The sequence below is a fragment of the Sminthopsis crassicaudata genome, chromosome 3 (assembly GCF_048593235.1).
Source record: "Sminthopsis crassicaudata isolate SCR6 chromosome 3, ASM4859323v1, whole genome shotgun sequence".
NCBI classification, from domain to species: Eukaryota; Metazoa; Chordata; class Mammalia; order Dasyuromorphia; family Dasyuridae; genus Sminthopsis; species Sminthopsis crassicaudata.
Window position 1 is genome coordinate 32,031,503 of NC_133619.1, and position 22,759 is coordinate 32,054,261.

A 22,759-nucleotide genomic window follows, 5' to 3' on the forward strand; every position below is an offset into this window, starting at 1 on the left:
TGTAAAGAAAACGAGGCACGTCCTCTCGCGTAGAGGGGCCCTTTTTCTAAGGCTGCTCTCCATCCCTAAGCGTGCAGGGGCCTTGGCTGAGGCCAGACCACTGGGGTTTCGGGCACTTTGCGCGTGTGACTTCATGGAAGCTCGCCCCCATCCCCCTTCCCGCGCCCCGCCCCCACTGCGCTCAGTGCTAGGGACTGGCTCCCCGCCTCCTGACTTAGGGTACCCTGCCCCACCTCCTGCCCCTCCTGGCGCTGCCCTCCCCCCCCCCCCAACTCCCGCCTCCGGCTAAGATGCCTCTAGTTTTGACTCAGCCGAACTCCCGGTCCCCTGCCAAGCGGCCTGATGAGCTCGCTCGCTCTCGCGCTCTGCTAGGAGGCCCGCCGGCAGTTGAGGGGAGAGGGCTCGCTCCTGGCTCGCTCTCTCCGCTCTCTCCCTCTCTCTCCATCACTCCGTGTCTCCCCGTCTCCCCCTCTCCCCCTCTCCGCTTTACGGCTGCTGAAAACCCCATGCCGAGCTCAGCAGCCGTACCGCAGACAAGCCCGCTCCTGCCAAGGTAATGGGAGTTCTCTCTGTATTTTCAAAGTTTTGCAGAAGCCCGGGCTGGGCGCGCGCCGGGAGGCGGCGAGCAGAGACGAGCGGGGCTGGAGAGCCTGGGTCGCTCTCGCTGCTGCTGCTGCTGCTGTTGCTGCTGCTGCTGCTGTTGCTGCTGCTGCCGGTGATCTGGGCAGCCGCTCCGCTGGGGCTGCCAGCGCCCTGCGCCCGCGCCGAGCTCCCCACTCCCTGCTCCCCGCTAGGCTCCAGCGGCGAGCCGCCCCAACCCGGGATGCTCCCTCCGCCCCCGCGCGCCCCTGCCCCGGCGGCCGGGGACCGTTCGGGGCTCCGAGGCCGGGCTGGGGGGGGGGGGGGACGCGGGAGGGAGCTGGGCTGAGCCGGCCCGCCGTCCAAGCTCCAAGCTCCGAGGAGCGCGGAGTGGGGCTCCCTGGGGGGCAGGGGCGTGGGGATCCCGGGCTTGGAGCTGGGGGCATCATCTCTGACTGCGCCTATCTCGCCAGCTCGGGCTGTTTCCTGGAGGGAGGGGGAAAGAAATGATAATAAAATCACTCTACACTTCTGTACCAAGTCGCTCCCCGCACTGACACCCCCTCACACCTTCACTCCCCCCCTGCCCCCCCGCCCTCTCTTCGCAAGACAAAGCGTATTATATAAGAGCCGATCTGAGCAGCTGTGCCATGGTCCGCCACTCCTGACACATGTTTACCGAAGCAGTCCCCAGCCAGCCGAGGGGATGCCTGACATTTGCACCAGAGAGGCGGGAGGGGCCGGCGTTGGGGGGGGGAGGGGGTTGAAGGTCAAGGCGGTCGGTCAGACTTGACACATTCTTCTGAAGAGAAGGATCTCGCTGGAAGGCTTCTTCCCCAGCAGCTGCATTTCCCCTTGGTCTAGATGGGGCTAATTGGGGGAAAGACTGTTTTCATTTCCCCAGACTTCTTGGAAATGGGACCAAGCCTCAGGGTTATGTATTAGGGATGGATGCAAAAACAAAAGTCTCTACTCCGAAGCGCTTCTACTCCCCCCCCCCCCCCCGCCCGGGTTGTGTTAAATACACACAGCAGGAAATACAAAGAATATACAAAAGCATTACAGAATTACATGAAAGGGATACAAAGTCATTTCCAGAGACTGCTATGCCCGAGGGATTAAGGAAACTCTTCCATTAGCAATCAGGGATTCAGAAGTTGTAAAGGAAATTAAGGATGCTGGAGATGAGGGAAGAAGTGAATTTGGGGATACTAAGGTCGGAAGTGATGAGGGAATGAATGAATTCCAGGAACAATTTGTGCCAAAAAAAAACGTGCGGGCAAGCAATGAGGTGTTCTGTGCACAGAATAGTCATCTTGCCAGTTTGTTTGGAATGGAGTATGGAAGGGAGGAATGGGTCTGAAAAGCTTGGGTGGATCTAGCTTGTGATCACTTTAAAGTCCGGCTGAGGATGTTTAAAGCTTGCTGAAAGAGACTTTTTTTTTTTTTTTTTTTTTTTTTTTTTTTTTTTTTTTAATCTTCGCAACCTACATTTTAATAATGTGTTGTAACCATAGAGTATACTTTGTTTCCTCCCAGTAGAATACAAATGCCTGGAGAACAGGGACTATTTCATTTCTCACAGGGCTTTACATATTAGATGCTTTGATTAGCTATTGCATTTAAGGTGGAATAAACTGCCTGGGAATTACCATTCTCTTAAGACTGTGCAGTGAAATCTGCATAACCACCAGCTAGGGATGTTGTAGATGGAAGAGATTGTGGAGCAGGGAGAGATTGAACCCGAAGGCGATTGAGGTCCCTTCCATAAAGAGACAGTGATCTGAGTATGTGGATTCCATCCAATAGGCTAAAAGTTTAGAAGTGCCTATTTTGGAAAGAGCCTTCGCTAATATGTGTATCTTCTTCAATTCAACACTCATGCGCCACTTCTTGCTCCCTATCTCATTTATTTCTCATTCTTTCCTAAGCATCCTCCTCTATTCCTTTATCCTCCCTTTATTTTTTTTTTTCACCTAGACTAGACCCCCTTAATTTGCCTCTTTTCAAGCTAACTGCTGCATCATCTCTTTGGTTTTTTTTTTCTTTTTCTTTTTCTTTCAAGCAATCCCACTGATGTTAATTTTCCTGTTTTCCCTTTCTCCAATCTTCATGCTTCATGGGAAATGAAAAGGTCTGCTTCCTGGGCCTTGGTTGCAATATATTCTACCTGAAGAATTGAAGAGAAGGCTGGGGAGTTATTTAGGCAATCCTAGCTTCCCCTGGGATCCTTCCTTCTTTTTGGCTTTACTAAGCAGTCAATATCTACCTCATTTTCTTTAATTTTAAAAGTATGGTTTGGCTGCAGAGAAGCTCTGTTACCCAGAAGGTGGGAGGAGGGACTGATGGATTTGGGGTGTGAGGAGTGTATGGTCTGGAAGGTTATTTTGTGGTTTATGCCTTCATATCTCTCTCTCTCTCTCTATCTCTCTCTCTCTCTCTCTCTCTCTCTCTCTCTCTCTCTCTCTCTTCTCTCTCGTTCTCTCTCTCTCTTTTTTATTTTTATTGTTCCCTCTTGTTGGTTCTCAGTTTGAACCACAGAATTTCAAAACCATCTCCTGTTATCTTTTCAAGCTAAAAAGAAGGTGCCAGAGGCCTGGAGAGGCCTTGAGCTGTTCCAGGTCACAAAGAAATTGTTTCTTCTTCATAATAGATCCCCTCTAACTCTCCCCCCTCCCCCGCCCTTGAGTCATAACATTAGTTTCCCCAGCACCTACTTTATCTTCATCATGTGTGTATCCGGCTTCCTATAGCTTTTCAGGCTTTCTTCTTTAATCACTTGCCAAGCTGAATTATTTCTACCTCCACAATAATTCTCACATCTTTCTCTTTAACCTCACAGACACTGGCCTGGCTCTGGCCTTCATCACCCATCACTTAGCATATTGCAAGAGCTCCCTAAGTAGTCTCTATGGAGATTATTGTGGAAATCTCCACTGGAAAGATGGAGGAATGAATCAGTGGGAAAGGCACTGATCTTGGAGTCAGAATACCATGCTCTCATTTACTACTTTTATGTGAGCCTGTCTAGCCCTCATATTCATTGCTTTTCTATAAAATATAAGACTTGGACAGAATGGCATCTAAGGACCTTCCATAGTTAAATTTCAGATTCTATGAAGTCCTTTCCCCTGGAATCCATCCTTCACAGGAGGTCAAAGTGATCTTAAATATACCCATTTGACTATATTGCTCTTCTATGCTTGAAAAACTCCAGTGAATTCCTGGCCCTGGTCCTGAAATGAAACATGAACTCCTCTCTCTGACATTAAAGCTCTTTATAGCTGGTTCCCACCTCCCTTTCTAGCCTTATTTTCACTTCTTTTCATGCTTTCCCTTACTTACTCCATTTCATTCCTCTATCTCAAAACCTTTGTATAGACTTCCACTCATGCTGGGAGCATCCTATCTCCCCATCTCTGCCTCTCAGAATCCCTAATTTTCTTCAAAGTTTACTTTGGTATCTCTTATTAAAATTGCCTTGAGTATTTTAGATGCTGATGTCTTCCTTTCAAATAGATTCTTTGTTTTGATATATTTATTGTCTTTACTCATATACACACATATTTATATACATGTATAAAACTGCCCCAAGGATTCAGAGACCCTGTATACATATATGAGCATATATGTCTATGTATAATATAAATTATACAAATATATATAAAGACTATATATAAGCATATATAAAATATATGTATATTTTATTTATATGCATTTACATCATGTATATTGCTGGTATATATTTATATATCTATAAGTCTTCAAATTGTAGATAAATCTATTTGTTTCATTGTCATTTATATTATTTTACTAAATATGTAAAATATTTCATATATATACATATATACATATATATACATATATACAAATATATATATATATACATATATACAAATACATATATATATACATATATATATATACATTAGCACACACACATACATGTTATCTTCCTTAATCGAATTTAGCTTATTTTTCTTTTGTATCCCTGGTGCTTTTCAGTGACTGGCCCATAGTAGGTGCTTAATAAATACTTAATGATTGGCTGATTGATTTTAATGCTTCAGCATATCTCCTATAACATTTCCTAATTCTTCAGTTTCTTATGTTTTTCTCTTGAATTATTATTCTTGGTTTTCCCCCTTCCCCGCCTTCACTTGGCACACATCTTTTCCTGTTTCTCAGTTGTTTGTTTTGGTCTCCTTTAAACAGCTCCTGTATCACATGGAGCTTAAGGGTATTAGGGCCTCTTTCCCTCCCTATGACCCAACCAGATCAACAAGTTTTGGCATTTCTGGAATCAGGTGATAGCCCAGCCCATGGGGAAGTTTGGGGTCCTGGACAGAACACTAACCAAACCAAGTCGGGAAAATTGACTTCCTCATCCAACTCTGGTATTCACTAGTCTTGTGATCTAAGACATGTCTGGCTACTGGAGAGATTTGATTCAGTTCAATTCAGTTTCATGTAAATGTTTGTTAAATGTCTACTGTACTCTATGCAGGGAACAAAGGTCCAAATGAAACAATCTCTATTTACAAGGAATTTACATTCTTCTGATAGATTAGCTGATTGTATCATCCTAGCTGATCACTGCTTTGCCCTTTCTGAGGGATCAGTAGCCACCTTTTCTGTTGTCATTTATTTCAAAAGTATGGTTTTGTTGCATGACACTTATTAAAGAAAATGGAAGGGCCGATACACTGAGTCGCGCTTTCATTATCTGTCAGATGGAGGCATACCATCTGCCTCACAGGTAGAATAAAAAATCATGGATCTAGAACTAGGAGGAAACTCAAAGGCCAATCAATCTGACCACCTTATTTGAGGCACAAGAAGGTGAGGTGACTTGTGATCATTTCAACAATGTTTCAAAGTAATTATGTATAAAACACCGTTTATGTGTCAGGTATTGGGTTAATACCGAGGAACAAAAGAAAGTCTCTGACCAAAAAGAGCTTGAACCTAACTCCTCTCCCTCTAGAGAAGAGGAGTTCTTAAACTTTTTATGTCATGAAACTCTTTGGCAGTCCATCTGGTAAAACCTATAAATCCTTTTTCAGAATGATGTTTTTAAATGCATAAAATATCTAGGATTACAAATAAAATGAATTATAGTGAAATAAAAATGTAAATTTTTACCATCCAAATTCACTGATACTCTCTCCCCAAAAATCTGTCCAAGGACCCTTCAGTGATAAGGGAGAGGATCTATGGAACCCAGATTAAGAGTCCTTGCTCTCAGATCAGTGTTCTTTCTTCTAACATATTGTGAAATAATGTCTATGAAAGAATGCAGCTAAAGACACTTTGTCATCATTTAGTTTGTTTTTAATACCATCTATAAGGCACCAGTTTTATAAAGAGCTTTTGTTTCAGTTATGTTAAGGGAGCTTAAATATAAGCCTCCTGATGTTTCTTCTGGATCTGTTACTAAGCAGCACTCTGTGAGGGGTCCACAACCTGTAGTTAAGGATCTGCTGGGAATATCTCAAAGACAGTTGCTATTGCTGAACTCTCCTCTGCCATGCTCACATATCTTTCAGGGGAGGAGGTACATACAGAAGTGCCTCTTTTCATCATAGGACCCAGAGACTTAGAACCCTATTACTCTTCCTCTATTATTTTCTCCCACAAGGCTTCAAGAATATAAAAAGTTGTTTCTCCCTACAGAAAACAGTAGGGACCCAGAACCTGAATCTTCTTGGTGCTAATGTAAAAAGGAAGGCAGTATTATATGGCATAAAGAGTCTTTATTTAAAATCAAATATATCTATTCCAGTTATCATTAGCACTCAATACTTATGTTGCCATGAACAAATGAATGAAAGAATGAAAAAAAAAACTTTACTATGTGCTAAACAGTGGGAATACGAATAAGACATTTTTGTGCTTGTCACTATTTTTCTAATGAGAGAACATATATAGTGGAGGCTTCAACTGTAAGCTGAATGTAAGGGTTCTATGGTCCATTGGGGGCCAATTGGTAATATCTTGATTAATATCATTTCCAATGGAAAAATCATATTCCTTTCCTCTGTTGCATCATTTGATATTGTCAGAGAACTTTGGTGGAAGAACTTTCTTTTCCTCATTGTTGCTAGCACCCCTAAAAAATAATTGCTTGCAAAGCTTCATTATGTTTCCCTGTATGATAGTTGGATGAGAAATAGGTTCGGCTGTTTGGGCATGTATACATATATTGTATTTAATTTATACTTTAACATATTGAACATGTATTGGTCAACCTGCCATCTGGGGAGGGGGAAGGAGGGAAAAAATTAGAACGAAAGGTTTGGCAATTGTCAATGTTGTAAAAGTACCCCTGCATATATCTGGTAAATGAAAACTATTAAAAATAATTTAAAAACAGGTTTGGTAGTCTAAAGGGCACTACCATTCTCAAAATTCTTTGGTTCAGGGTCCCAGACCATCTCCATTGAGATCTAAGAAGACGTAATGCTTGAGATGATGGTGGTGATTTGATGCATTGCTTCCTATCTCTCCTTCAGCAAGTCTTGGTGTTTCAACTACTAACCTCTCTAAGGTTCTATTTCCTCAAATATGAAATGAAGTCTCTGAGTAGACCTCAAAGAACCTTAGATCACTGAATGTATGATTCTGATAATCTTGAAAATTTTAGAATGGAAGTCAAACAGTGCTTAAGTACATCAGGACTGTAATCTACATAGTTCTATATAATGAAAAAAAAAGTTCCATGGCTATTATCTAGAGGTAGGCAAATCTTTTATTCACAGAAGAACTATAAAGTAGTTAGGAGAATCTCTTTTATTTTTACGAATCAGGAAACTGAGAGAGGCGACTTGACTGAGATCATACAGCTAATTATTATTAGAGCTAATATTTAAACCCATGTTACCATGGTCTTTCTATCCTACCCTATAGATCCTCTGATTGAGCACATAGCCAAAAGAAGCATGATTTAATTTATACTTTCCATGGACAAAGAATACTTTCCTAAGTATTCTCCATACTTAGACAAGGTGATTTTTTTTTTCATGGTAGATCCAATTTGCCTCCAGAAAGGCAGTCAATCCTTTCTAAAAGATTGGTAGAACCTGCCTGAGCTTGTGTTCTTTTGGCAAAGCCTTCAAGAACTTTGGGTCATTTATGGACCATGCTGCAGTACCTGGAGGAATTTTTTAAGGAAATGAACATACTAATTAAATAAAACACTGATATAAATACAGGAACAGATGCATATGAGAGGTTCATTGAGTGGAGAGAGAGACAGACAGGCAAACAGACAGACAGACAGACAAAGAGACATACAGAGAGATACATGGAGAGAGACAAAGAAAGAGATACAGAGAGATAGACAGAGAGAAAGAGAGACACACAGAGAGGGAAAGAGATACAGAAAGAGACAGAGACAGAGAGAGACAGACACACAGAGAGACACAGACATACAGAGACAGAGAGAAAAAAAGGAGGTAGGAAGGAAAGGAGGAAGGAGGGAGGGAGGAATGAAAGACAGAGAGGCAGAGACAGAGAGGGAAAGGCAGAAAGAGAGAGAAAGAGCATCTGTATGTTTTCAAATGCTTTACATATATTATCTCATTTGATCATCATGAAACCCCATGAAGTAGGTGTGTAATGGATACTTCTGTTTGTTCAGATCTATGGTGTTAGCCAGTAGTTTGTCTTCATCCATATCATTGGATTTTATAACTTGATATGATGTGATGCTAGAGAGCATCCCAATCCATTCTCTGTCACAAGTGTGTTCCTTGCCCTTGAATATTTCAATTTCTTCCCTTTGGCCTCAGTTCTCTCATTTATAGGAATTAAAGAATTTGGCATAGATTATCTTTAAGGATGTTTCCAGTTTTCAGGTTTTATGAGCATGGTTGACAGAATCTTGGAGCCAGGAAATGCTGGGTTCAAGTACTGTTTTGGAAACATAACTGGCAGTGTGACTCTGGGCAAGTCACAACCTCTCAATGATCTAGAAAACTTTCTGAGGCTATAAAATTCAGAGAAGGTACTTCCTGTCTTTGGCAGAAGCTGTGATATTCTTTTCTTTAAATATGTAATGTTCTTTTTCTCTAAATTGTAATCATTCTCTGGGAGCAGATTTCTTGGGGAGCGTCTGGAAGCAGCCTTCATTTCAGTTCAGTTCAGTAATCCCAAATGCAGTCAGGAGTGAAGTCCAAATACTTTATTGTCTCTTCCAAAGTCTTATCTCCTTCACTGGGGCTCTGCTAGTTTTCTGGAGGCCATCCTCTCTCCTTGGTTCCTGAGAGCTGTTGCTGCTAGTCCTTTGTCTCTGCCAGCTTTAGCCTCTTGTCTTCCCAATGTCTCCAGCCTGCACAAAGGTGGAAGTGGGAATGAATCTTGACTCTGAATCTCCTGAAGTCCTCCCAAAGTCTTCTCCTGAAGTTCTTCAGGCAGCACAAAAGTAGAAGTTGGAATGAACCTGATTCTTCCTCCAAGAGAATGAGCTTGTGGGTGGGCTTGTGAATCTCCTGGAAGTTAATCCTAGTTGTGAATCCCCTGGAAGTCCATGATCAGGCTTTTCCTTTCCTCCTTATATAAGCTCTTTAAAGGTGTGAAATCTAATGTGTGAACCAATGAGTGAACTCCTTTAAAGGTGGCCCAGAACATCTCCTTGTAGGATCAGATCAATCATACTGAACCATGCTAAATTAGCACCTTGTAAGAATCCTAACAAGAAGCAACCTCTTAGAACCTAAAAGTTCTCTAAACAAATGAGCTCTTTCCTGGTCCTCTTAGTTGTTAACACTCCATTCAAATTATTTAGCATTACTTTGAATTTTCTTATTTTCATATATATATATTTATTTATGTAGTATCTCTGCCCGTCACTCAACAGAATGCAAACTTCTTGAATAATAAGGCATCCCTGTTATTAAAGCTATAATTTTACTTGTAAAATTCAATTTAATACAATGACATTAACTGCCAAGTATATGCTGAGTTTTTTTTGCAAGTTATTAGAGATACAAATATAAAAAAAAAAATTAAACCATCCCTACCCTTAAAAATTTACATTTTACTTAAAAGAGCTCCCATTGATTCATAAAATACTGTGAAAATATGAAGAAAATTTTTGGCATATTGGGCAACTACTTTCTGTTAGATTCATGGAGCATAATGGATAATAGGCACAAATAATGTGCAACATGATTACTGTATAATGCACATGAATAAAGGAAATATTCACATCAATGAAATTTTAATTTATTCCAATGGAGTTTTTGAAAAAGGTAAAAGAAATAATTAGTAGGGGAAAACTTGAAAGAACTAGGCTCACAAAGACAAACAAAAATTAATTTTTTCTATCCCCATTCTCAGTACATACTTAAACTAGTAGATATAACCTAATAAAATAGATCATCATGTGCAGTTTAAGAAAATCAGTGATTAATTTATACTCATACCTACTTAGTAGGTGACTTACTATACCACTATTTAAGTATACATACATCATGCATGTGGAGATTCAATGACATTAAAATTCAATCAATTTTTATTAAATGCCTACAATATACAAATACTAATTAAATAAAACGCCAAGTAGAAATAGAGGGACTGATGCATATTAGGTAAACTTACAAGGCAAAGAATACCAAGTCCTCATCTTTTTCAGCAATCAGTTGGATACAAAGAATATACTGTCTATACAAAGACAAAGACAAAGCTATTCTTGCACTTAAGGAGCTGTTATATCTATATTCTGGAATGTCCCTCCCCCATATAATTTCTTCACATTGCTCATGGATGAAAAGTGAATTAAAGGGAGACATGGGGATTTCTGTATTACCAGTGATTTTCCCCCTTCATTATCTTAGAGAAAAAAATGGCAGTTCCCTCACAAAATACAAATTGATGAATTATTAGCTTCCAATACTAGAAAAGTGGTTTAATTCTTCTTATAGAGTACTATTTGGAAATAACTTTGTGGAACTGAAAGCTGGAAGAATGGAAGCAGAACTAAGATGACAGAGTAATGACAAGAATTCACTTAATGTCTCCCAAATTCTCCACCAAACAGCTTTAAAATAATGCCTCAGCTTGAATTCTAGAATGGTGGAACTAATAACAGGTGAGGCTCAATTAATTTTTAAATTCAGGATAATTTAGAAGGTTGGCAGGAAAGGTCTGTCTCAACTGAGTGTGGGTAAGACCTGAATCCCAGGGCAGACCATACAGCACAAGCCTCTCCAATGAACCAGCAGTAGACTTGGAGGTAGTTCATCAATGGCAATAGCAATTTTGGGAGTCATCAGCCCACAGATGATAAGAGGGTTGTGCAACTGCTTAGAACGAGATTAGGGGAGCTTTTGCTGACCCTAGGTGCAGAAGTCTGTCGCATTGCCCATATGTAGTCCTGGGTTGCAGACTTAGAGCTAGGAAGAAACCTAGACAGTTAACTGTGGTGAGAGGGAAGATCAGTATACAAACTTAAAGGGACATCAGCTATATGTAAAACTTTAAAGAAAAAATAGAGTACAGGTCCCAAAATAATTCCTGGAAAAGCTCCAAAAGAATTTCAAAATGAAATAAGAGAGGTAGAGGAAAAATTAGAAAAAGAAATGAGAGTGTTGCAAGAAAATTATGATAAAAAGAGTTACTAGATTGGTTTTCTTTAAAAGATACTAAAAAATAATGCCTTAAAAACAAAATTGGCCTCATAGTTAAAAAAAAAAAAAAAAGTGCAAAAATCCATTGAAGAGAATACCTTAAAAAGCAGAATTGGCCAAATAGAAAAAGAAGCACAAAAAAATATTGAAGGAAAGAATGTTGTAAAGAATTGATTAAATGGGAAAAAAAGCTCACTGAAAAAGAAAAATAATTCCTTAAAATTAGAATTGGGTAAGTGGAAGTTATTGATGCCACAAGACTGCATGAAACAATAAAACAAAATCAAAAGAATAAAAAATAGAAGAAAATGTGAAAGATTTTATTGGAAAAATAAATGTCCTGGAAAATAGATTCAGGGAAGATAATTTAAGGATTATTGAATTGTTTGAAAATTATGATAAATGATAAAATAAAATTAAAATTTCCTTGATATCTTTAATCCAGAAGGTCAAATATAAATGGAGAAAAATATACTGATCATCTCCTAAAAGAGATCCCAAAATGACAAATCCCAGGAATATTATAGCCAAATTATAGAGCTCTCTGGTCAAGTAGAAAATATTACAAACAGCCAGAAAGGAACAATTCAAATATTATGGAACCACAGTCAGCATAATACAAGATTTGGCAACTTGTATATCAAAGACAGAGGGCTTAGAATGGAGCTAGGATTACAACCAAGAATCACCTCTTTAGCAAAGCTGAATATAATTATTCAGGGAAAAACATGAATGTTCAATGAAATAGAGAATTTTCAAGCATTTTTGATAAAAAATACAAAGAATATAAAATTTGACTTTTAAATATAAGTCTCAAGAGAAGCATAAAAAGGCAAAGAAGAAAAAGAAATCATAAGAGATTTAATAAAATTAAACTGTTTAAATTACATGGAAGATAATATTTGGACCTCCTAAGAACTTTATCATTATTAGAATAGTTAAAAGGAGTATATATAGATAAAGTCATGAGTGTGAATTGACTGTGATGTGGTAATTTAAAAAATAAAATTAAGGGGTGAGAAGGAGGAATATGCTGCTGGGACAAAGGGGAGGGAAACAGAATGAGCTACACATAAAAGAGGCATGAAAAGAAGAACTTTTACAATGAAGGGAAAAATGAGGATGTAATGCTTAAACTTATTCTCATTAGAATTGGCTAAAAAAGAGAATTACACACACTTAGTTGACATAGAAACCTGTCATGGATTAAAAACTAGAATTGTTTACAATAAGAAACATACTTAAAGCAAAGAAACACAGATTAAAGTGTAAGGATTTGGAGCAGAATCTATTATGTTCAAGCTGAAGGGGGCAAAAGTGGGTGGAAATCATAATTTCAGACAAAGCAAAAGCAAAAACAGAATAAGCAGGGAAACTATATCTTGTTTAAAAAAAGAAAAGGAAAAAAAGAAAAAAAACAGATTAAGTAATATCAATATTAAATATAAATGCATCAAATAGTATAGCACCTACATTCTTAAAGGAAATATTAATGTGTTACAGTAAAAAGATGATAGTAAAACTATACTAGTAGGATACCTTGACTTTCTGTCTTAGAAGAAGATAAATCTAAGAAAAATTAAACACTATAAAGCTTAAGGAGATGAATAACATTTAAGGTAGATACAGAGAAAATTGAATGGAAATAGAAAGGAATCCACATTTTTCTTAGTGATATTATATGTCCTCTACCAAGGAAAATAAGTGGCCATGTATTAAGGAATAAAAATCTCACAACCAAATTAAGAAAAGCAGAAGTATTAAATGTATTTTTCAGTTCATAATGCAATAAAATTATAATCAATAAAGTGATATGGAAAGATAGATCAAACTTAATTGGAAATTAAATAATCTAATCCTAAAGAATGAATGGGTCAAAGAACAAATCATAGAAACAATTAATAATCTCATTAAACAGAATGATAAGAATGAGACAACATACCAAAATTTATAGGATGCCATGGCAGTACTTAAGAGAAAAATTATTACTTTAGATGCTTACATCAATAAAAGAGAAAGAATAGATCAATGAATCAGTCATGCAAGTAAGAACAAATAAAAACCTTGAAAAAGAACTAATTAAAAATCCTTAATTAAACACTAACATGGAAATCCTGAGGAGAGTTTGATAAAGCTAAATGTAAGAAAACTATTTAACTAATAAATTAAATTAGTAATTAGTATATGAAATAAAGAAAGAAACAGAATAGATAAATCACTGGTTAATATGTTTAAAAAGAAAAAAAAATACAAATTACTGTCATCAAAAATGAAAATGGTCAATTTACCACCAGTGAAGAGAACTTAATTATTAGGATCTATTTCTCCCAATTATATACAAGTAAATATGACATCAAAAGTGAAATGGATTTTTAAATGCTTATAAAAATAAAAAGTATCCAGATTAACAGAAGAGGAACTAGAATACTTAAATAAATGTAATTAAAGAAAAAAATATTGAATAAACCAAGTTCTCTAAGGAAAAAAAATGTCCCTAGTACTAGATGGATTCATAAATGAAATCTACCAAACATTTAAAGAACAATTAATTCTAATACCATATAAAATATGTGAAAAAACTGGCAAAGTAGGAGTTCTACCAAATTCCTTTCATGGCACAAATATTGTGTTGCTACCTAAACCAGAAAGAACAAAAAGAAAAAAAGAAAGCTACAAGATTATTTCCCTAAAGAATATATTGGTGCAAAAAAGTTTAAATAAAAGGTGAGCAAGGAGATTGCAACAATATATAACAAAGAACATACACTATGACACTGTGGGATTTAAACCAGAAATGCAGGGTTGGTTTTTAATTTGGAAAACTATCAGCATTATTGACCATATCAATAACAACAGATTTTTTTAAAATTATGACTATCTCAATATATGTACTAAAAGTTTTTGAAAAAGCATACTCATTTCTTTAAAAAAACTGGAAAGCACAGGAATAAGTAAAGTTTTCCTTAAAATTATAAATACTATTCATGTAACATCATCAGGAGGCATCTGTAATGGGGATAAACTAGAAATCATTCCAAAAAGATCAGGGGTGAAGCAAATTTTTAATGCTGTTTTAGAAATCTAGCAGTGGCAACAAAAGAGGAAAAAATAAGTTAAAGAAATGAGAATCAGTACTGAGCAAACAAAATCATCACACTTTGCAGATGATATAATAGTATGATTAAAGTCCCATAGAGATTCCACTAAAAATTAGTAAATGTAACTAAGAACTCCAGCAAAGTTGAAGAATATAAAATAAACCCACATAAGTCATCAGTATTTCTATATATTACTAATGATATCCAATAGGAAGAGATAGAAAAAGAAATTCTTTGTAAAATAACTGTAGACAGCATAAAATGCTAGGGAATGTGCCTGCCAAAACAAACCCAGGAATTATGTGAACACACAGAGTCAGATTTAAACAATCGGAGAAATATTAATTTATTTTGAATAGGACGAGCCAATATAATTAAGTTGATAAATCTATAAAAATAAATTTATTTTTTCAGTGCCATATCAAACAACCAAAATTATTTTTATAAACCAAAATTCATTTGGAAGAAAAACAGGTCAAAAATGTCAAGACAATCAATTAAAAAATGTGAGTAAAGATGGTCTAGCAGTACCATATCTCAAACTATCTTACAAAGAAGTAAGCATCAAACAATCTAATATTGGCTAAGACATAGAGCAGTGGACTAATGGAATTGATAACATACACTATATACATTAGCAAGTGGTAATAGTTGTTTAGTATTTGATAAATGCAAAGACTGAACTATTAAAATAATAAATTACTATTTGACAGAAATTCCTGGGAAAACTGGAAAGCAGTTTTGCATGAAATAGATCTAGAAAAACATTTCATATCACATACTAAGATAAAGACAAAACTGTTACAGGATCTAGACATAAAGGGTGATATAAACAAATTAGTGGAGCATGGAATATCGTACCTAGCAGAGCTATGGATAAAGAAAGAATTTGTAATGAATCAAGAGAAAGAAAGCAAGATGGAAAGTAACACATGGATAGTTTTTCTATATTAAATTAAAAAGAACTTGTGCAAACAAATCCAGTGTAGACAAGATTAGAAGAAAACTAGAAAACTGGCACAAAAATCCAAACACTTATACTACAAATTTCTCTGAGAAATGCCTCATTTTTAAATATATAGAGAACTGAGTCAAATGTATAACAGTGCGAATCATTTACTAATTGATAAGTGGTCAGAAGATAGGACAGTTTTTAGACAAAGAAATCAAAGCTATATATGTTCATATATGAAAAATGCTCTAAATTACTTTTAATTCAGGAAATACAATTAAAACGCTCTGAGCTACTCCCTCACACCTATCAGATTGGCTAATATGACAGAAAAAGAAATGTAGGAGAGAATGTGGACAAATTAGAACATTAATTCATTGTTGATGGAGTTGTGAACTGATCTAACCCTTCTGAAGAGCAATGTGGTCTTATGCCCAAAAGATATAAAACTATGTATACTCCATCCTAGCAAAAGCAATACTAGGTCTGTATTCTAAAGAGATTAAAGAAAAATGAAAGATCTATACGTACAGATGTGTTTTCTTTTGTGCAATTGGATAATTTGGAAATGTTTTACATAACTGCACATATATAATTTTTATTAAATTGTTTGCTTTATTGAGGAGGGATGCTAAAAGGGGGGAAGAAGAGCATTTGCAACTCAAACATTTAAAAAAATGTTAAAGCTTGTTTTTACATGTGATAAAAAATATTTAAAAATTATGAACACCAGAAAAATAATATAAGACTCTTTAACAATAGTAGAAAGGAAGGAACTTTTGCATGCACTCTTGGGAAATCAAGCAGTGTCCTTCTCAGAAGTGATGTTGCCCAGTGGATAGAGCCTTGGATGCCAGATAGTCAGATAGGATTTTTTGAAGTGACAGAGTATTTATCATGCTAGTGTAGAAAGCGGAAATCTCATTGGATTCTATGATCTTTGTGATCAACAAATGTTTGCCAAGTTTTATTTTGTGTGTGTGCATGTGTGTGTGTGTGTGTGTGTGTGTGTGTGTTTTGCAGTAGCTGGTTCATGGCTTAATTTGTGTCTTGGTTACAATTAAGCAATGCATTTGAAATCGGACCTGTTGGTTTGCCTGTTTTAATGGCTTGCTGATGTTAGATACAGTTGAGCATTATTGTTCTTATATTTTAATCCCCATAATCCTCAAAAGAAAGGAAATTCTCCTTTTGTTAATAGGTTAGGAGACTGAAATCAGAAAGATTACATGATCTATTAATTAGCATTTTGCTATAAAACCAGTGTTTCTAATGTGTGATTCTTTCTCCTTGGACTGTATCTTGTATTGTTTCTTTTAAAAGTGTATATGATGATGGGAAATGTATAACCCTAATATTAATTATATAAAAATTATTGACCAGAATTTCTTTCAAATCACTTCATTTCAGAGAAAACCATTGCAAATTATTTGAAACTAACAAATAATGGAAATGATAAGATTCCTATCTTATTCTGCATTTCTAAGCCACCATAGTTTTTAAGTTCCTGTCTGTTTTTTTGTTTATATGTTTTATAATCTTGGTATTGTTTTTTGAACTCTGCAGTAAAGAACACCTGCTATCAGGATTACAGGGAACAGGTTTAATCTTGGAGGCCACACTCCAATTGACACTTCTTACCTCCTTATGCCCCCATTCAGCATTTACTCTGTGAGACTCACACTCATAACTAAGTCACCAAAATTGTGGGTCACAAGATCCCCAGTTCCCATATAAGCATTAAAGGTAGTATATATTTATTTATTATAGGGCAGCTTGAATCCTCCCCACAAAAAATGCAAAAATATAAGAAAGAACTCATAGGAGACCATAAATAATGATATAACATGTAATTTACTCACAACTTCTCAAAACAGCCAAGTTAATGCTTCTGTCTTCCAAGTGAGTCCCCATTTTCAGAGTCCTTCTGACTTGTAACTCTACACTGTGTATTGAACTACCCTGGTAAGGCAAAAATGCTAGGTACTTCTAGACAAGCTAACTCCGCTCCTTATTTCCATCAGACTTAAATCATAAAATAATTTCTAGCAGAAATGGAAGTCAAAGTCCAAGGCCTTTTGCTCCCTCATATTCTGCCATTGCCTTCCAGGACCAGGGACAATGTTCTTCTATAAAAAGACTTACTCATTTAAGACTTTTTTTTTTGGGGGGGGTGGAGGGAGGAGATAGGTGAGGAAATTGAGAAAGAGAAAGATTACATGATTTGTTCAAGGTAATGAACTAACTATGTGGTTAAGCTATACCTTAATTAAGGTCTTCTATTGTGATTCCCTTAGTTTATAATTATATGATTATATGTATGAATATATATATAATCATATAATTATATGTATATGTATATATATTTATATATAGTCCTATTAGTACAGCATCTATTCCTGAGTGTTTGATCCACCAATGTTTTTACATATATTCAAAGCACATTTATTCAAAACATATTGTGGGGAAAAGTGTTGTTTTTATAAAGATGGATACAAGGTTATAGGAATAACTATAGTAAATGATGTACCAACTTCTCAGACCAGCACTCATTTTTGAAAAACACATGCTTTTAGGAATAATTTCCTGGGGCTGTTCTTAATTCCTTGTTTCTCATAAAACTTACTCTTTCAGCTTAGAGTTTTGGTTCATCATATTTTTAAAGTACCTCCTGGATGTAAGGCACTGTGTTAGGTGCTAGGGATACAAAGACCCAAAGCTTTGTCCTCCGGATGCTTACTTTCAACCAAGGGTTTACAATATTTACACAGATTAAAACAACAACAAAGAAAAAAATAAATATAATTTTAAGAGGAAGAGAATGTTAATACCCTAGAGGGAAGAGCCAGTGAGATAGACCTCATGTTAAAGGTAGTATTTGAACCCTGCTTTTAAAAATGCCGATAAGGAAGATGGAGAAAATTCCAGCTTTAAGGTGTCATTTGTGTTATCCAAATACAGGAGGGTAGAAAACAGAATGTCCAGGCAAGAAAAATAACTGCCAATCTAGGATGACTAGAATGGTGTGAAGGAAAGGGGGTAAAATAAAATAAACCTGCAAAAGTAAGAGAAAGTTAGATTACAGAGGGCTTTAAATGCCAGGCTAAAGATTTTGTTTTTTATCCTAGAGGATATTGAGAGTGACTGAAGAGTTTTGTGGAGGGAGAAGTGACATGGTTAGCTCTGTGTTTTATGAATGGATATTAGTTTGGCAATTAAGGAAGACAGGTTGAAGAAGAAAGAGACAAAGGAGGGAGGCCAATTAGGAGGCTATTGAAATAGTCCAGGCAAGAGGTAATGAACTGTTGTGTGATCCAGAGAATATAATAATAGGTACATACCAACACTTTTTTCTGCACCTTTGACACCTTTTTTCAAATGCTAATTGACTAATTGGTGTAACTATCAGTGTAAAATTTATACCTGTTCACTTTAGTTTTTAGAAAATAAATCATTTTAGGTTCCTTACTCTAAGTGACAAAGAGCTAGTTCAGTACTCTACAGCCCATTCCCAAGGTTGAGTGATCCATCAATAAAGGCAAAAAAAAAAAAGACTAAAAATTGGAAGTAATTTACAGAGAAGGACCCTAAGAAGTCACCTAGACCAATGACCTCATTTTGCAGAAGAGAGGATATGATTTATTTAGTTTCACAAAGTGATAATAATAGCTGATGTTTCTATAGTGCTTACTATGTGCTAAGCAACTGGTGTGTTTTTTTTTTTTTTTTTTTTTCCCTACACTGACATTCTGTCTCCTATCCTCCTCCTGCCTTTGGATACCACAAATGACCCTTTAAATCTGGAATTTCCTCCTCCCTCATTTCTTTCCTTTAAAGCAGAGTTCAAGTACTACCTCTAACATGAGGTCTTTCCCATTCACCACCACCTTTAAAGCATTAACACTCTCTCCTTTTTGCTTTGGTCCTCAAAACTATTAGGAGAGGTAGGCAAAAAGGAGTGAAGTAATTTGCTTAGAATCACACAGCCAGTAAATATCTGAAGCTATATTTGAACTCAGATTTTTCTGATTCCAGACCTGACTCTCAACCATTGTGTCACCTGACTATCCATCCAATCCAAGAATTGAACTCTGTTCTAACTCCAAATCTAACACACGCATAGTGTCCTATGTGGGTGTTGATATAACTTTCTTAAGGAATCGATAGTTAAACAATTTGTGGAATTTAGTATTTTAGGAAGTGTTTTCTCTCTCTCTCTCTTCTCTCTCTCTCCATTTTTCTCTCTTCTCTCTCTCTTTCTCTCTCTCTCTCTCTGTCTCTCTCTTTCTCTCTCTCCATTTTTCTCTCTTCTCTCTCTCTTCTCTCTTTCTTTCTCTCTCTCTCTCTCTTTCTCTCTCTCTCTTTCTCTCTCTGTCATTGTGTAGTCCCCTCATATGGTACCTAGCATATTGTATTTATTTATAACTTAAAAATATCAGCAAAAAACTTATTGAATTGAATTCTCTAAGCTAATATCTATCTCCAATGTTAATTATGATGAAAGGCAAAAAAAGCAGGTTCAAAACCTGGGTTGGCACTTCTGATTGTGTAATAAGGTCCAGTAATGTAATCTGGTTGAGCCTTGGTTTCCTCATCTTTAAAGCAAGGAGGTTGTAGTAGATGATTTCTACGGAACCTTCTAAAACTAAATATATAATTTCTATGACAAGGTAACTGATAGTTATTCTATAACCTAACATTCTGTAAAAGGAAATAAGCCAGCTATAGAGTGAGAATGGGGGCCACTAGATGGACAGCGGACATCTAGCTTTTATGACATTAGAAGAGCTTTATAAGCTCTCCAGGGTATCAAGTGATTCCTTTTTGAGGTTTAAAGAAAAACATATTAACACAGAAAGATGAGAAATACTCATATTAATGCATTTAAGGACATGTTTATATATATGTATACATAAATATATGCAAAGATACATATGATAAATAAGAATGAAATAAAATTGCAGAATGCAAAAAAAACCTAAATCCATTGCTAAAATATTATCTACAGGTTCTCCCAAAATGCAAAAAATGATTTAAAAATTATCCTTTATCTTTGATGCAAATGGACCACAAAGCCCCCAAACTAAAAAGAGCCAATGAATGTTTATAGGGAAGTTTTTTGGTTTTTTTTTTTTTGTTTGTTTGTTTTTGTTTTAAATCAATCCTTTTAACAAGAAAATCCTTTTTTTTTCAACACCAACTATGTGGGAAGCCTTCCATATTCGTGGTCCTGCTACTCAAGATCGTTGTCTGGATTTTTTAAATTTTTTTTTAATTTTAATTTATTTTTTAAATTTATAATTATAAAATTTTTGTAACAATATATATGCATGAGTAATTTTTTTTATAACATTATCCCTCATTGTTTGGATTTCTCATCCTGTCCAGAGCAGAAAATGTATTCCTTTGGCATCCCAAGAATCATCTCTATCCCCGCCACCTCTATGTTAAAACATTTTAGCACTGGCATATTCAACATAACAGTTATTTGATATAACAGTTTTCCATATGGAGACACTTTGAGTGCTACTTACACCTCCGTATTTAATATATGCTCATGGGTCAAATGAACCAGAAACTTGTAAAAGCACTGAATACCTTGTGTTTGGGTTTCCATGTGATTTGCAGCTGCTAAGGCCCTGCCAGGAAAGAAAATATTGGTGTGGATGTAAGCAGCCACTCTCAACAGATGCAGAGGGGATGTTTGAGAATCATTCTGGCTTCTTGTCCCCACATCTCTCACTCCAGCTGGGTTTTTCCCACTTGCTATTTCCTGGGGATCTCTGGGAAGTGCCAGAATCTAGGATTGACTCCTGCTTGAAAAATGTATTGGACAGAAGCAGAAAGCTCAGTTTCTTGATTCTGGCTCCAGATGCCCATCTTCCAAGTTCTTACCATTATGCCCCTATAAATGGTTTGTTAACCATCATCTACATGAATCCTGAATTCTGTCTTTTTTATTTCTTTGCCATTTCCTACTTATTTGCTGGATGTTGGTGACAAAAGTTAAGCCCTTGGAGTATGGAAAACTGGGTTCTCATCCTAACTCTGACATTTTACCAATCCTATAGTAGGCAAGTTGCTTAACTCATTTTTCTGATATATCACATTGGTATAACAATGCTTCTATCACATATCACTGGAGTGTTATAAGAAAAGGCCTTTGTAAGGTTTGAAGAATGATATAGATGGGAATTAGTATTATTATTATTATTATTTCATATTCAGTCCTTAAATTTAATCTCTTACTATACTTACCACTTTTTTGTTGTTCCCTGCCTCTGAAATTTCTATTTTTTTTCATCCTTGTCTGATTCTAACCCCTTATTCTCATCTGTTCCTGTAGATGAAGGTTCCAGGTTAGAGAATGATTATAGAGAATGTAGGAATTTGATCTTATCTATATTATTTTGTTCTAAAAAGTCCTATTATCCTAAGAAGTCATCAGTTGGTCATTTGACTAATAAAAGGACAAATGACTCCGAGAACCATTGTTGAACCAAGATCACACTATATACAATGACTGCAACAATTTTAATAGAAGGAACAGCCACAGTAAAATCAGAAATGAATATTGTAGAATTAGAAAAAAATAAGAATAGCCCCAAAGAAGGAATAAAAGAAAATGCCTTTCTCTACTCCTTTATAGAGGTGTAAGATATAATAATATAGAGGTATGAAGAAATATTGTTTCCACAATCATTAAACCTCAAACTCCATCACTTTCCTGCAGTAGTTTGATTCCATAGATTTAGTAATCAGTCTGCAAAACCCTCTTTAAACAGACATTATGGTGTAGTGAAAAAACTGGGATTTATATTCAGAGTTCCTCAGTTCAAATTCTGGCTTGTTAGCACTTTTTAGGTGGCATAGTGAATAAAATTCTGGACCTGGAAAAGGAAGACATGATTTCCAATGCAGACTCATACACTTACTAGCTGTGACTACACAAGTCACCTAATCCATTCTGCTTCAGTTTCCTCATCTGTAAAATAAGCTGGAAAAGAAAATGGTGGACCATTTCAGTGTCTTTGCCAAGAAAATCCCAAATGAAATTATGACTGAAATGGCTGAATAGGATTTGAATCATATTTCAAATATCTTTCTGTCCTCTGAAGAGAATAGAGAGGCAAATTGATACCACGGGAATATATACTATTGGATTTAGAATCAGAGGACTGGATTTGAATTTGAGTCTTGATTTTACAGTTTAATTTCATTTCATCTGGAGAGTCATTTAACCTCTTTAGGTTCCAATTTTCTCATATATGAAATGAAGGAGTTGATCCATTCTAGATAATTTCTAAGGTCTTTCCCGGCTCTTGATTTGTCGATACATTGGATTTGAATGTCATGGGAACTTGATCTGACCTTTTCAGTCCAGTCTCTAATGCCAGGACCACTCCCAAGCAATTAAAGATATCCTGATTGCAAGATGGATTTTGGAATGCTTTTCATATTATTGTGATTTTCTTCTATCTAATTCCCATTGCAAGAGA

The 22,759-nt window shown here is 36.3% G+C and overlaps 1 protein-coding gene across 2 annotated transcripts in view; it reads left to right on the top strand.

Annotated features, from left to right (window-relative positions):
* Positions 1 to 416: 416 nt before the first annotated feature.
* NAALADL2 (N-acetylated alpha-linked acidic dipeptidase like 2) overlaps positions 417 to 22,759 on the top strand; it is a 1,407,963-nt gene continuing 1,385,620 nt past the window's right edge. For both annotated transcript variants that reach the window (XM_074298220.1, XM_074298221.1), the window contains exon 1: positions 417 to 553. The gene's annotated coding sequence lies outside the window, so the exon portion shown is untranslated. The remainder of the gene's footprint in view (positions 554 to 22,759) is intronic.